Source organism: Sminthopsis crassicaudata, chromosome 3 (genome assembly GCF_048593235.1).
Source record: "Sminthopsis crassicaudata isolate SCR6 chromosome 3, ASM4859323v1, whole genome shotgun sequence".
NCBI classification, from domain to species: Eukaryota; Metazoa; Chordata; class Mammalia; order Dasyuromorphia; family Dasyuridae; genus Sminthopsis; species Sminthopsis crassicaudata.
Genome location: NC_133619.1, coordinates 84,960,346 through 84,974,967, shown reverse-complemented (window position 1 = coordinate 84,974,967; position 14,622 = coordinate 84,960,346).

Genomic DNA, 14,622 nt, shown 5'->3' with positions numbered 1-14,622 from the left:
TGTACAAGAAAATCAGATTAAAAAGGAAAAAAAAAAAACAAGAAAAAGAAAAAGGAAAGCAAACAAACACCAAAAAAGTGAAAATGGTCTGCTTCATATTTTCACCTTTTTTGTTTGTTTGTTTGTTTTCTTTCTAGTGTTTTTTTTTTCCCTTTTGGTCTGATTTTTCTGGTACAATATGACAAATATGGAAAATGTTTTTAAAAACTGTACAAATTTAACCTACATCAGATTGCTTGCAGTCTTAAGAAAAAGGGAGTTAAGGAAAGGAGGAAGAATAATTTGGAATACAATGTTTTATAAAAATGAATGCTGAAAACTATCTTTACATGCATTTGGAAATATTTTTTAAAATATATTTTTTTAAATTTTAAATTGAAAGCTTTAAAAATTTAAAAATTTTTTGAATTGAAAATTTTAAAAAGAAAAAAAATTAGTATACTTCAATCCACATTCAGTCTTCCTAGTTTTCTCTCTGCATGAGAATGGCATTTTCCATCCTAAGTTCATTCAAATTTTGACTAGAAAATCTTGGAGGTTCTTTTCAGTTCTAAAGTTTTTTGATTCAACAGCTATAAAAGTGAGGTTATTAGATCTTACAGTTTCTTGAATAAATATAGTCACTCCCCAAAATACTATATATTTCATTTGTCTAGATGGTAAATCAGACTTTATAAATATAATACTGAGTCACAAATCCTTTCTTTATGGAGAAATAGCTAGAATAATGTATAATAAGGCAGGCAACAAATATAAATGAGATTTAAAAAAAAAATCTAATGGAGTCCAATTTACTTCTAGGGTTTGCTCTCCTCTTCAACTTCTGACCCTTCCCTCCCTCACATACACACTCATCTCCTTCCACCTCACCACAGATTACTAGATTTAGAACAAGAAGAAACTTTAGAGATAATCTAGTCCAACTCCTTTGTTTCACAAATGGAGAAACTAAGGCTGAGAGAGGCTGAGAAAGTTTCACAGGAAAATAAGAGGCAGACCTTGGTTCTCAAATCCAAAAAGGTCCTTTTTGCTGCTGAAATCCCCTGTCTCACTTCATACTTAAGGAAGGTGAATAAGTTATTTCTCTTTGGAGATAGAAGGAAGTGATTTTCCTTTGGGAAGGTAAAAGTAATGTATTTATATGGTACCAGAGACTGTGATAAATATTTTCTACAAATTTTATCTTATTGGATGTGGGAATTTCCCATCCTTCCTCTTTCTATCTGTTTTACTTGACTTTAAACACTATGGAACAATGCCTGATATTCGAGTTTATTCTTCTCCTTAGATCACTGTGTTTGGCACTGTTTCACTTAAACTGAATTGGCAGTGATCATCAAAGGAGAAAATCGATGTTAATGTGATAAGGTGGATAATAGAAGGTTTCCCTTTGCCATCAAAGGGCACTCTGACCTCTGTTTCATATTCACTTTTGAACTTAGCCATCTTTTCTTCTTCATGCTTTAAGAAATGCCTTTATCAGACTTGAATCAGCGCCATCAGTGAGTTTTCTTTGATAATAGTACCATGGGAAGACATAGAATAATTCATCCATTGTTTATTCAGATAATCAGAAGACTCACTTATTGCCGTGTTCTTTGATAGAGATTTTCTGAAGATTTTTACCATTTCTAAACCAAGGTTTTGACTATTACTAGCTGATCTGGGGCCAATGTGGTTCTCTCCCTTTTCCTCTCTTCCCCCCCAAATTTCAACGAGTTAAAGAGAGTTCTAATTTAGAAGTTCACAGAATGTGAATGGGTACACACCGACTGACCCTATGATCCTTTCCAACTCATTGATCTCTCTAAAGAAAATCTTGTTTGATCTAGAGAGGAGAAGCATTTTGATGTGTAGGAAGACATGTATTTGCTGTTCTTTATTATAATTTCCTAGAAAGTGATTGCGATCTTGATGTATGGGTGCGGCGGGGAAGACTGGTCTGTGACCAACAACCTTTGTGCAGTACACACATAAAAGATCGCCCTTTGGTCCACAGCGGAAGCTGGGTTCTCAACACCTGGCATTGTATGCGCTTGCTTTATAGCCTCCCCAAAGTCCTTACTCAGAAAGGACTGTTCCTACCCTGGCATGCCAGGGCAATCTGACAACTGAAGTGGTTTCTTAGAATTCCCTTTGAATGGCTCAGTATTGGGGAAGGTATATACCTTCATAATCCAAGACAATTTCAATAGACTTGTGACATCTATGTCCACAAAAAGAATTATGGAAATTGAATGCAGATCAAAGTATACTATTTTCACTTTTTTTTTGTATTTTCTTTCTTGTGGTTTTTCCTTTTTGTTCTTATTTTTCTTTCACAACATGACTAATATGGAAATATGTTTTAAATGATTGTACATGTACAACCTATATTAGACTGCTGGATGTCTTGGGGAGAAGGGAGGGAAAAAAAGGGAGGGAGGGAGAAAAATTTGGAACTCAAAATCTTACAAAAATGAATGTTGAAAACTTTACATGTAATTGGAAAAAATAAAGTACTATTAAGTGAAGAAATGTTTTTCACTATATCTACATGTCCAAAAGCTTCTCTCCCATTGTCCCTATGCCACATCAAGTTCTTCTTACCTAAGGGATTGTGAACTGGATTCACTAATCAATCTTTCCAATTATGTACATGGCAATATTATCAGGAGAGTTGGATTAACTATAAAGAAAATCAAGATATGTATATTTTTAACTTTTAATTAGGAGAAAAGAGTAAGATTTTATGAATCAAATGTACATCCCCTTCCCCAAACTGTCCCCAAGTCCACAAATGGGAAAAAAAAGAATGAAAGGAGAGAGCCAAGATAGGAAAATGGGTTCTTTGGATTATGGCATTGAAGGGTCCCAGAATGCTTACTTTCGGCACAAGCATGAGAGATTGCCAACGTGCTTCTCCCCAGAGCATGAAAGGAGCAGATCAGGTTGCTTCTGTCTCCTGCCCTACCCTGAGAAATGGACTCAGTGGTATTGCAGGCTTTTCCTTTCCCTGATATCTTTGAGTTGAGGCGCCATGCTGACCAGAAAGGTCAGATAAAGGACTGAAAACCATTGTCCATTGAGCCCAGAGATGTTGCTGCCAACATTCCTCTGCTGTGTTTGCTAATATGGCTAGGAAAACAGATTTATATTCTGCAGGGTTAGCCACGGGTACATGTCAACAGGTCCCCGTTGCCTCTGCAAAGTGGACAATGACAGCTCTTTTCAGGGTAATTCCACTAAAAATCTGCAAAGATTATTAGCGTAGGAATCCTAAATATAAAGTAGGACAACAGATATTCAATACTAAATAATGTGCAGGTATAAACTGCTTTAAGAAAATCCAAAATGAAAACATAAACATAACAAAAGATGTTAGAGTGACCCAGTTATATTAAAAATAAAAATTTGCTTTATCAAAGGCTCTATTGTAGGTCTTTAACTAGTCAGCTCGCCCAATATAATCGAGCTATCTATCTATATACACATACACACATATATACACGTATAGCATACACATAACTATATAGAGTATATGTATGTGTGTATATAATACATACACATATACTATATGTATAAAGAGATATATATGTATACATACATATATGTGTGTATAATTTTATCATCTTACAATTACAAAAATATCATCAAAACATCTTAGGAATTTATTCTATCATAATGCTTGGCTAGTACTCAATACTTAATAAATGCTCATTGATTGACTGATGATGCATTTTGTAAAGCAAAACACTCACTGCACATAATGAAGGCAACTGAAAATTCTACAGCATGTTAAGGTTTACAGGTACTTCTTTTCAACCCTGTGAAGTTATCAGTAAAAGAATGATCCCCATTTAATAGGTGGATATAACAGCTCAGAAATATTTTTTCTTGATCATCACCTGCTAAGTATCAGAGTATGAATTGAACCCAGTTCTTTTGACTACAAAATCAGTGATCTTTCTACCATGCATATTGCTTATATATGCTCCAAGTTGGAACTATTAATTTTCAGTAAATTTCACAAAGCCCTTCTAATATTAAAATGATAAAATGTTTCATAATATAATTATTTATGTACATTACATAACATAATTTGTAAGACATAATTTACAATACCAAATAAACAACTGCACAAAATCATTTGACTGCATTGTTATCTTTATGTTGAATGCTGCAGGAAAAGGTCCTTCTCCAAGTCAGCTAAGATAATTTTTATAACTTCAATGTAACCACTTAGAGACTCAGAGTCTCTAAGTCAGCTAAGACAAATTAAGACATTGGAGTTATAAAAAAAAATCAAAACTAGACTTTAATGTAATTCTTAACTCTTTTCTTAAAGAGAACTATATCTCAAATATTTTCCTATTTGAAAAAAGAAAAAAAATGATTATTTTCTCCCTTAAAAAAATTGACTTCCTGAGCTACTGACCTCCCATTTAAGCTCTGAGGAAAAACTAGTGATTGTGTAATGTGAACTGCCATGTAGTAAGTTATAATAGGACAAGCAGGGTGATAAGAAGAAACACCTTAAGGAAATATTGAAGCATAATTTCAAAAGATGTGGTAAAGATGTGCTACTAAGAGTCTGAGGATGTAGGCAGGACAGTGCTATTCATAGCAACAGAAGGTGGACTTTAGACAAAGATCTTTGGGCCAAAAAGCAGAGTGATAAACAAGGCCCTTTGGGCAAATAGCAGTTAGAGTTACAAGCCAACCAGCATCCATTTCTTAAGTCACAGCAATATAAACATATATAATGATTACCATTTCTATTGACGTCATCAAGGCATCCATAAAGACAGGGACGAAAAGCAAGTGCCTGTAAGTTGAATGAGTCAAGAAGTCAAGAAATTTTAGAGGGAGATGTGAAATAGCTATTCTAACTCTCCATTTACAGATGAGGAAATTGAGGTCCAATACATGAAGTGACTATTTTTTTCCTCAATAGTACTTTATTTTTCCAAATACATGTAACAGTTTTCAACATTCATTTTTGTAAGACTATGTTCTAAATTTTTCTCCTTTTCTCATTTACCTCCCTTCTCCCTAAAAGAGCAAGCAATCTGATATAGGTTAAACATGTACAATCCTTTTAAATGTATTTCCATATTTGTTAGTTTTACAAGAAAAAATAGACCAAAAGGGAGAAAAACACAAGAAAAAAAGCAAACAAGCAAAAAAGTGAAAATACTATGCTTTGACCCACATTTAATCTCCATAGTTCTGTTTCTGAATACAGATTTCTATCCTGAGTCTATTGGAATTGTCTTAAATCACTACATTGCTGAGAATAACCAAGTCCATCACAGTTGATCATCATATAATCTTGCTGTTACTATGGATAGTGTTCTCCTGGATCTGCTCACTTCACTCAGCATCAGTTCATGTAAGTCTTTCCAGGCTTTTCTGAAATCAGCCTGCTCATTATTTATTATAGAAAATACTATTCCATGACATGATGAAGTGATTTTTCATTTCAACACACTTTTCTTAGTCAGAGAAGTTCAAGGCATTGTTCTAAGTGTCATGAAACAGAAAAAAAAAGCAAATTGCTTCTTGAAATCAAGGAGTTTTCATTGCTTTGAAAGGATATGATGACAAGTGAGCAAATTAGTAAACTTAAGGTAATTTGGGAAGGAAAGAATACTAGTTAATGGGAGTGGGATGAAGAAAGGTTTCATGGAGGAAGCAATATCTGAGTTGAACCTTGAAGACAAATAAGGAATATGGAGTTCAATGTGTGAAAATGCACTGAGGTGAAAGCCAGGAGTCAAAATGGATAAAGTGAATAAAGGATGTAATGTTAAATTAGGTTAGAAAAAAAGTAGATTGGAGCCAGATTGAGCAGAATGCTGAGTATTTTAAAATCAGACTAAAATGTTTGTGTTTTAGCCCAGAGGCAAGAATACTGAAGTTTTTTGTTCAGGGCATTGACACAGTCAAATCCATACATGTATGGATACCAATAAAGAGATTGAGGCTATGAATCTCAGAGACTCAGAAAATGCTGGCACTCTAACCAGAGAAGTTTAGAACAAGGGCAGGTTTAAGGGGAAAGATGTTTATTTTTATATAATCGCACAGCTAATTAGTGGCAGTGATGTGAGGGATGTTAAAAGGTCTAGTCACTAAAAGCTGGATTAGATCAAGTGAATATAGAGTAAAAAACATGCTGGGGATTATATAAGTATGAGAATCATAAGAATTGGGTTCCCTCAGGGGAAATGGCTAAGGTTTTAAAGACATATCCAACTTTATTAATAGTGGGGAGGGGGGATAAGTAACCAAGAGAATATAGTGATCTATACACCCACTTTACCAACTATATAAAATTTTATGATAATTATCTATACACACACCTCCTTGAACATATTAGTATGGAACAGGTAGACAGTCACAAAAAATATTCCATGGAGAACCAAATCTTTATCATCACATAATTAAATGAAAGATGTAGAGAATATAAGTTCAATGTGTACTGTTAGTTGATGATTTTTTAAATCATCATTTGATTTTTAAAAAGGAAATGAAACAGTTTCCTACCTAAATATTAAACTTATTTAAAATCCCTTATAAAATATAGCAAAAAAAAAAAAGCCAAAATAAGACTTCAAAGAAGAAATAGTGAAACATTAACATCAGGGAAGTGCATGACGGAAAAATAAAATAAATTAATCATATAATAACAATGAATGAAAGCTATTCTTGTGTCTTTTCAATATCATGAGAAAGTATGTTGTAGACTTCCTGTAAGTAACTATTGGGAAGATATAACAAAGTACATAAGATAAGTAGAAATGGATAGGTAGCAATTTACATTGCTAACATCATAAATCTATTTTAATATTGCATTTTTATATTTTCTATATTGCTTTAAACTTTAATACTCAGAGGATATGTGATATTGGTTAAATTGATGGAGATCCATTAAAATAAGTATAAAAAAATCAAAATTTGATTTGAAAATAAATTGAATCTGTGAAAGGATTTGAAGAGATATAGAAACATCATGACTGCTATTGTAGAGAGACTTTGAAATGAGGTAAAAGAAAATGGTTGAAAGGCTCTGAAAGGATAAGGTTGTGAGTGGTTGCTTTAGAAAATGCATTTAGGGACAGAGTTTAAACTCCAGAAATGCCAGTTGATTGTGAATTATAAAGTATTAGAATTTAAGAAATGGAAGGGAAATCAATTCAATTCAACACATTTTAAAAATCATTTATTATTGAAATTTGTGAGGGGGTAGGGTATATACCTGTTCTTTGGAAACTGATAATTGAATAAGAGGGATTCAGACACATACAAAAATGAATACAAGTTTTTTTTTTGTTTTGTTTTTTAAGAGCTAGACCAATTGATATCAAAATTGAAGGAAAAAAAAGAATTGGGAAGACAGAAATCATTTTCATGGGGAAGTGTGGGTAGGGGAGAATAAAGGAAAACATCCTAAAAGAAGTAGCAGTGGAGGGGCAGCTAGGGAGCTCAGTGGATAGAGCACCAGCCTTGAATTCAGGAGGACCTGAGTTCAAATCTGATCTCAGACACTTAACACTTCCTAGATGTGTGACCCTGGGCAAGTCACTTAACCCCAGCCTCTAAAAAAAAAAAAAAAAGAAGAAGTAGCAGTGGGTAGAATTTACTGAAGGCAATGAAGAATTTCAGCAGACAGTCATTGGAATTTAAACTCCTTGTAAATAGAAGTCATTTAAATTATTGTATTGGTATTTCTAAACCCTAGCACAGTACCTGGAATATACTGGAATATGCTTAATTAATGTTTACTGAGTTGATCAAAAGGAATGCAGAGATGACCCATACAAATGTCCATCAGTGACTAAAAGTAAGATTCAAGGTCTAGTTTTGTCAGAACATAGAATATGTATTTAGAAGTAATATGAAATAAGCTCAAAAAATTTGATTACAGCTATAGATGCTATCAAAACATACTTTCTACCTGAGAAGATTTCCATATTACATCAGGTAGGACAGGTAATATCTAACTTCTACTTAAACACCAAAATCCTATACTATGATGTAATGCTGAAATACTTTCCATCTGTTTTTATTATTGCTGTGTTTTGGGTTTGTTTCCTCTGCTATTTTACTATATCCATTGGTTGGAACTCCCTTTGTGAACTCATTATTAACTACTTCATAAAGCTTTCCATTCTATTTCAACATAGCTCTAATTATTAAAAAATTATTTTTAAAGATATTATTACCCTTCTTGTAACTCCTATCCATTGGTCCTGGTTCTGGCCTCTAGAATGATATAGATTGATACATTTTCCAAATGCAACTTTTCAAATATTTAAAGATGGTTATTCTTTTCATAATTAATTATTCTCAGTTCTATTAACCATTCTTCATAATTTGCAGACCCTTCTTCACCCTAATCATTTTTCTTTGGACATATTCTAGCTTGTCAAGGTTCCTTTTTTAAATAGGGCATTCAGAATTGAATACAGTATTCTATATGTGGTCTAGTCATATAAAAGTCACACAAAAAGACTAGGACATGAGGCTTCTATTAACCCAGTTGCATTAGTGTTTTTGGCAACTACTTTATATCAATAATTCATATTGCATCTTTGAGCATCTAAAAATCTGCAAGTCTTTTTAAATTAGTGTTAATTTGAATCTTTCCCATCCCATCTTTATACAATTGGTTGACTTTTTTTTTTAACTTCAAGTTAGGACCTCATATTATATACTACAATGTTAATCTTAGCCTAATGTTTCAATCTAGCCATAACTTTTTGAATGTAGATTCTGCGACATATTAACTCTTCTTCCAAGATTTATATCATGAAATGTGATAGATCAATCAGAAGATTCTTTTTTTTTTTCTTTTCTTTTCCTGAGGCTGGGGTTAAGTGACTTGCCCAGGGTCACACAGCTAGGAAGTGTTAAGTGTCTGAGACCAGATTTGAACTCGGGTCCTCCTGAATTCAGGGCTGGTGCTGCTCTTCAATCAGAAGATTCTTAGATTTATGATTGGAGGGAAAAAAAAAACACAATATGAAGCAGGTTGAGTCCTAGGTGGTTGACCATGGTGGGTGGATCTTTCAGGGACAACTGGCATACTTGGCCAGTGAGATGGACCATGATGAAGTCCAACAAGCCCCTTGACATAATGAGGTCTGAAGGACTGTGGGGGGCAACCAGTACAACAATGTCTCCTATGATGCTTCCCACCAATTTGTATCAAGGAGGTCTGGAACTTCTTAATGCTTTGAAGATAAAGCAGGAGTTTCTGAGTCAGCAAATGAGCAAATTAAAATGTTTAAATATTATTAACACTATCCAAAGGCATGAAATGGCTTTCCGGGTTCATTTGTGAGAGACACTGAATGGCCTCTGAGAATGGTAGATCTCTCACCCTGTGGGATTGTGGTCTGGGTGGGAATTCTATGTTGTAGTTTTTCAGGGTTTTTTTCAGTCATTTGACTCTTGATGATCCCATTTGGGGTTTTCTTAGCAGTGGTTTGCCATTCTCTTCTCCAGCTCATTTTATAGATGAAGAACTAAGGGAAACAGGGTTAAATGACCTGTGCAGGGTCATATAGCTATTAAGTATCTGAGGCCAGATTTGAATACAGGAATATGAGTCTTCCTGACTCCAGATCCACTTATCTGTCATTTGGAGTTCTGCTTTACCTTGAAATAAAATATTCCACAGAGCAGTAAAGAAAAGGATATTTGCAGAATCTCACTTTGAAACCTGGCTCTACTCCATGTGTGAATTTGAGCAAGTTATAGGTTCAATAGATTCCAGATTCTCATCTATTCAATAAGAAGCTCTAAAATGCCTTTTGACCCTACAGTTTGAGTACTGGGATTTATAATCTTGTCTTTTCATCCAAGTCATTTTAAAAATGTTAAGCCTTTCATAATTCAGAGAAACATAATGAACAAAAAATAAGGTCAATTTCTAAACATTGTGATATTGATGTGAGGGAAGAAAAGTAAGGTTTGAAATGATGGAAGCAAGGTTTCATGCATTATCTGCAAGCCAGGTTTTGAAAAGTGTGAAGATAATAAGTAATTCTTCCTCATCAGTCATAAGGCTGTGCCAGCCATGAGAAAGGGCATTATTGCTAAATTTTTACTTATGTTTGGTTTTGACAGCTTGTGTTTTCTGAGAAGGAAGACTTAAAAAAAACTTGTATGGCTTTCTGCTTTTTAGATAAAAAAATTACTAATAGAAACATTATTCTAATTTGAAACTTAGAGCTATTAATGACAGCAGAAGTAAGTGAGAAGGATGGCAAGTTTAGTAAGGAGGAAACTATGGCAGACAGTGGTGAAGTAATTTGCTTTGGATCACAGAGCTGGAAAGTGTTTGAGTTGTAATTTGAACTTGGATTTTCCTGATTCTTGGTCCCACATTCTACTGCTGTCCCATCTAAGTACTGAATAATCCTTAGAGATATATTGTTTTGTTTTGTTTAACCTGTAATTTCATAAGGATATGGAACTTACCTGGAGGAAATCTCTCATATTTACTATTTCATCCATTCTCTATCTCCATAGGAAATTATGAAAGGTCAGGAATTTAGATTGTGGCAGCCAATAGAAAGCCAAAGTAGGGCCTTTCTGAGGGAAAATAGCTTTCTGCCCAGATGATATCATATCAATCAATTTTTCTGAAAGAGGTTGGATAACTGTTATGTTCATTTAATGGGGCATTCAAAAGAAAAAGTGATTTCAGTAAATTGAGATTTAAATGAAAACCAACAAGTTTATATGATAGGTTAATGATCAAGTTACCATCACATAAATGTGATGATAGAGTCTTAAGGTAGCATTTTACTATTTAAGTCATTAAATTCTTATACTTCATTTTAAAAATTAACATGAAAGGGTGGTCTATTTCAATGCTCTTCATCAGAAAACAAGTTTGAATCTTTGTTGTGGCCTTTTTTGCTGTGGTAAAGAACTAGAAATTGAGTGGATGCTCATCAGTTGGGGAATGGTTGAATAAGTTATGGTATATGAAGGTAATGAAATATTATTGTTCTATAAGAAATGAGGAACAAGCTGATTTCAGAAAAACTTGGATAGATTTATTATGAACTGATGCTAAGTGAAGTGAGAAGAATCAAGAGGACATTGTACACAGTAACAACAAGATTATGTGATGATCAACTGATGTTGATTCTTCAACAATGAGATGGCTCAAAGGCATTCTAATCAACTTGTGACAGAAAGTGTTATCCCCATCCAGAGAGAGAACTAAGGAGACTGAATGTAGATCAAAGGTTTTTCTTGTTGTTGTTTGTTTGTTTGTTTGTTTGTTTTTTTCCTTTTGTGTTTTTTTTCTTTTTAATCTGATTTTTTCTCTCATAGCATGATGAATGTGGAAATAAGTTCAGAAGAATTATACACATTTAACCTATATTGCATTGCTTGCTATATTCGTTATGGGATGGGAGAGAGAAAGAAAAAATTGGAATACAAGATTTTGTGAAGATGAATGTTGAAAACTATTTTTGTATGAATTTGGGGAAATAAGATACTATTTTTAAAAAGAAAGCAAGTTTGGCTATTGAAAAGAAACAATTTCTGGGCAAATGAGTGGTTTTAAGTCATCATACTGATAATTATTTGTGGAAAATGAAAATAGAGCAGACTAGTTCCCATATAGAGAATTTCTATTCAGAATCAGACATAATGATTTACTCTGCATATTCTAGAACAGCCTTGCTTTTGCAAACATTTAAGTTAATTGCACCACCCTGGCAGTATATCTGCTGATAAGGAGAATAAATATATTACAGAAGTAGAGAATGGTTTTAAGAATAATGAAAATGTTACATGCAGAGTCAGTATACACAAGAGAACTTGTTAAAAGAACATAATAAGCAAATTAAGTCCTGCTGCTAGTGCCACAGACAGTGTTATCTACTAGGGAAGAACAATTATCACATTCATTAATTAGGGTCACGTTCACACTTATGTTGTCAACTTTGATCATTTGTTTGTTTGAAGCAGGATTTCCTTTTAAAAAAAATTCAATAGTAAATGAATAGAATGTTTGAATTTCTATAAGTTTATTTTAATTTCATATTCTAGTGTTTAATATCTGAGACTTAGTTTTAGTCAATGTTTTCATATTTTAACATTTATAGAGAAAATAATGATCCAGAAAGGTTGTCATAGTCACAAAATTTCAGTTGAATGATACCTCAGAGGTCATTCAGCTCAACAGATATCTGAATAGAAGTCCCTGAAAATGATCATTCATCACTTCCAGTTGATCAATGATGGACAGTAACAACTACACCCAGAGAAGGAACACTGGGAATTGAATGTAAACTGTTAGCACTACTGTCCATTTACCCAGGTTACTTACACCTTCGGAATCTAATACTTAACGTGCAACAAGAAAATTGGATTTACACACATATATTGTATCTAGGTTATACTGTAACACATGTAAAATGTATGGGATTGCCTGTCATCGGGGGGAGGGAGTAGAGGGAGGGAGGGGTAATTTGGAAAAATGATTACAAGGGATAATGTTATAAAAAAAATTACTCATGCATATATACTGTCAAAAATTTTATAATAAAGTGACTGTTTTCAATAAAAAAAGAAAGAAAGAAAATGATCATTCAGTCTATATATAAAGACCTCCAGTGACAGGGAATTCATTACCTTCTAAGGTAGCCTATTCTATTTTTCTGTTGTGATTTATTCATTTTTAAGTCTTGTTCAACTCTTTAGGATCCCATTTGAGGTAGAGTTAAATGACATAACCAGGATCACATAGCTAGATTTGAACTCATGAAGGTGAGTCTTCCTCATTCTAAGCCCAGTGCTCTATCCATTGTGCCACCTAGTTGCCCTACTTTGGGGCAGTTCTAAATGTTAAGAATTTTTTCCTTGTCTCAAACTGAAATCTCTGAAATGTAGCTTTCACTCTTTGCTCTTTTTCAAGTTCCATTCCCTCTGCCTCCAACAAAACTAATCTATGTTTTCATCTTTTACATACTTGAAAACAGTTATCAAAGCTTCCCTTTCTTTTCTTTTTCAAATTGAATACTGTACTTTCTAAAATAGGGCAAACAATATATTATAAATAGTATGTGACCAAGACAATGTACATTACTATCTTCTTTATTTTGGATGCTATAATTCAGCTAATATAGAACAATAAGGCATCGGCTTTTTAAATTTTTCTTTCTTTCTTTTTTTTATACTGCTATGTCTCCCTGTTGTTCAGCTGTGCCTGATTCTTGGTGACATCTATTTGGGGTTTTCTTGACAGAGATACCAAAATTTGCAATTTCCTTCTCCAATTCATGTTACAGATGAGGAAACTGAGGCAGAGGGAAGTGACTTGCCCAGGGTCACATTGCCAATACGTGACTGAGGGCAGATTTGAACTCAGGGAGATGAGTCTTCCTAACTCCACATTCAGCATTCTATCCAGTCTATCTATAGTTAGATTCTGAAAATTCTGACTCATGAGCTATGTTTCCCAGCTATCATGCCAAGCCATATCAAATAATCACTAGTGATCAATAGAAATCTTGATAGTCTTGATGGAGGGCGATGGTGGTGGAGGGAGTGATGGTAGTAATGACAATGATGATTCTGAATAGAAATTTTCTATATAGGAAATAGTCTACTCTATTTTCATTTCCCACAAATAATATATAGTAACTGCCTACCCTTTTTACTTTACATGTATACCTCTCTATCTTTCAAGTCAGGGTCCTCAAGATCCAACATGGGGAAGATGTGATGTGCTAGATCAAATGTGGTTGATAATAGAAAATTATAAACAAAAGTCTTTTTTTTCTCATATATGCAGGAAGGATAACTTTTACTCTATAAATCATTCCCATGTAGAAGAGAAGCAAAAGAATATATAGGTCAGAGATTGTTGATGTCTTTTCAGTTTTGGGGCAGATTTAATCTTATGATTTTTTTCTCCTATTATTTAATATCTTTTCCTATTTAAGAAATTAGAAAACTCCATCACTTAGTACTTCTAAAATTGTGTCTTCTTTAATATAAATTTCTTCTGTGTGAGTTTATTCTGGTCTAGTCATTCTTCCCAATTTCACTTCCTTGAGTAGCACTTTCACTTCTTGATAGACAACATCCAGTAATTACTTAAGTAAGAGACCCAATGTGATGGTTCTGGTATCATCAATGCCAAGAATAGATTATTAAAGAAATGTTGACAAATCAGCTTTCATTTTCTTGTATTTAGAAATACCCAGTTGCATCTGTATGTGTTCTTGTGATGACCACGTTTAGTAGAACTTCATGCAGACTGGTTTCCTTCCTTTGCTTCTCACTGTTTTGTAAGCTAATACTGTTTATAGTCTCCTACAAGCAATTCTTCACTATTTGACAAGTAAGTTTGTAACCTAAATCATTATTGCCCTTGGTTGTCATGTTTCTCCATTTGGTAAAGAGATTAAGTATTTGCTGACTAAGGTCATTTCTAGACTTTTTTTTTTTTTTTTTTTTTTTTTTGCCTTTTCATTGTGGCAACTCCTTTATATCAGAATCAATATTTTTACCTTTATATCCATTTCTCACAATTAACAACTTATTCAAATAAATCAGATTGGAGATGTTATAATTGCATACAGTACCTCCTTTCCATAT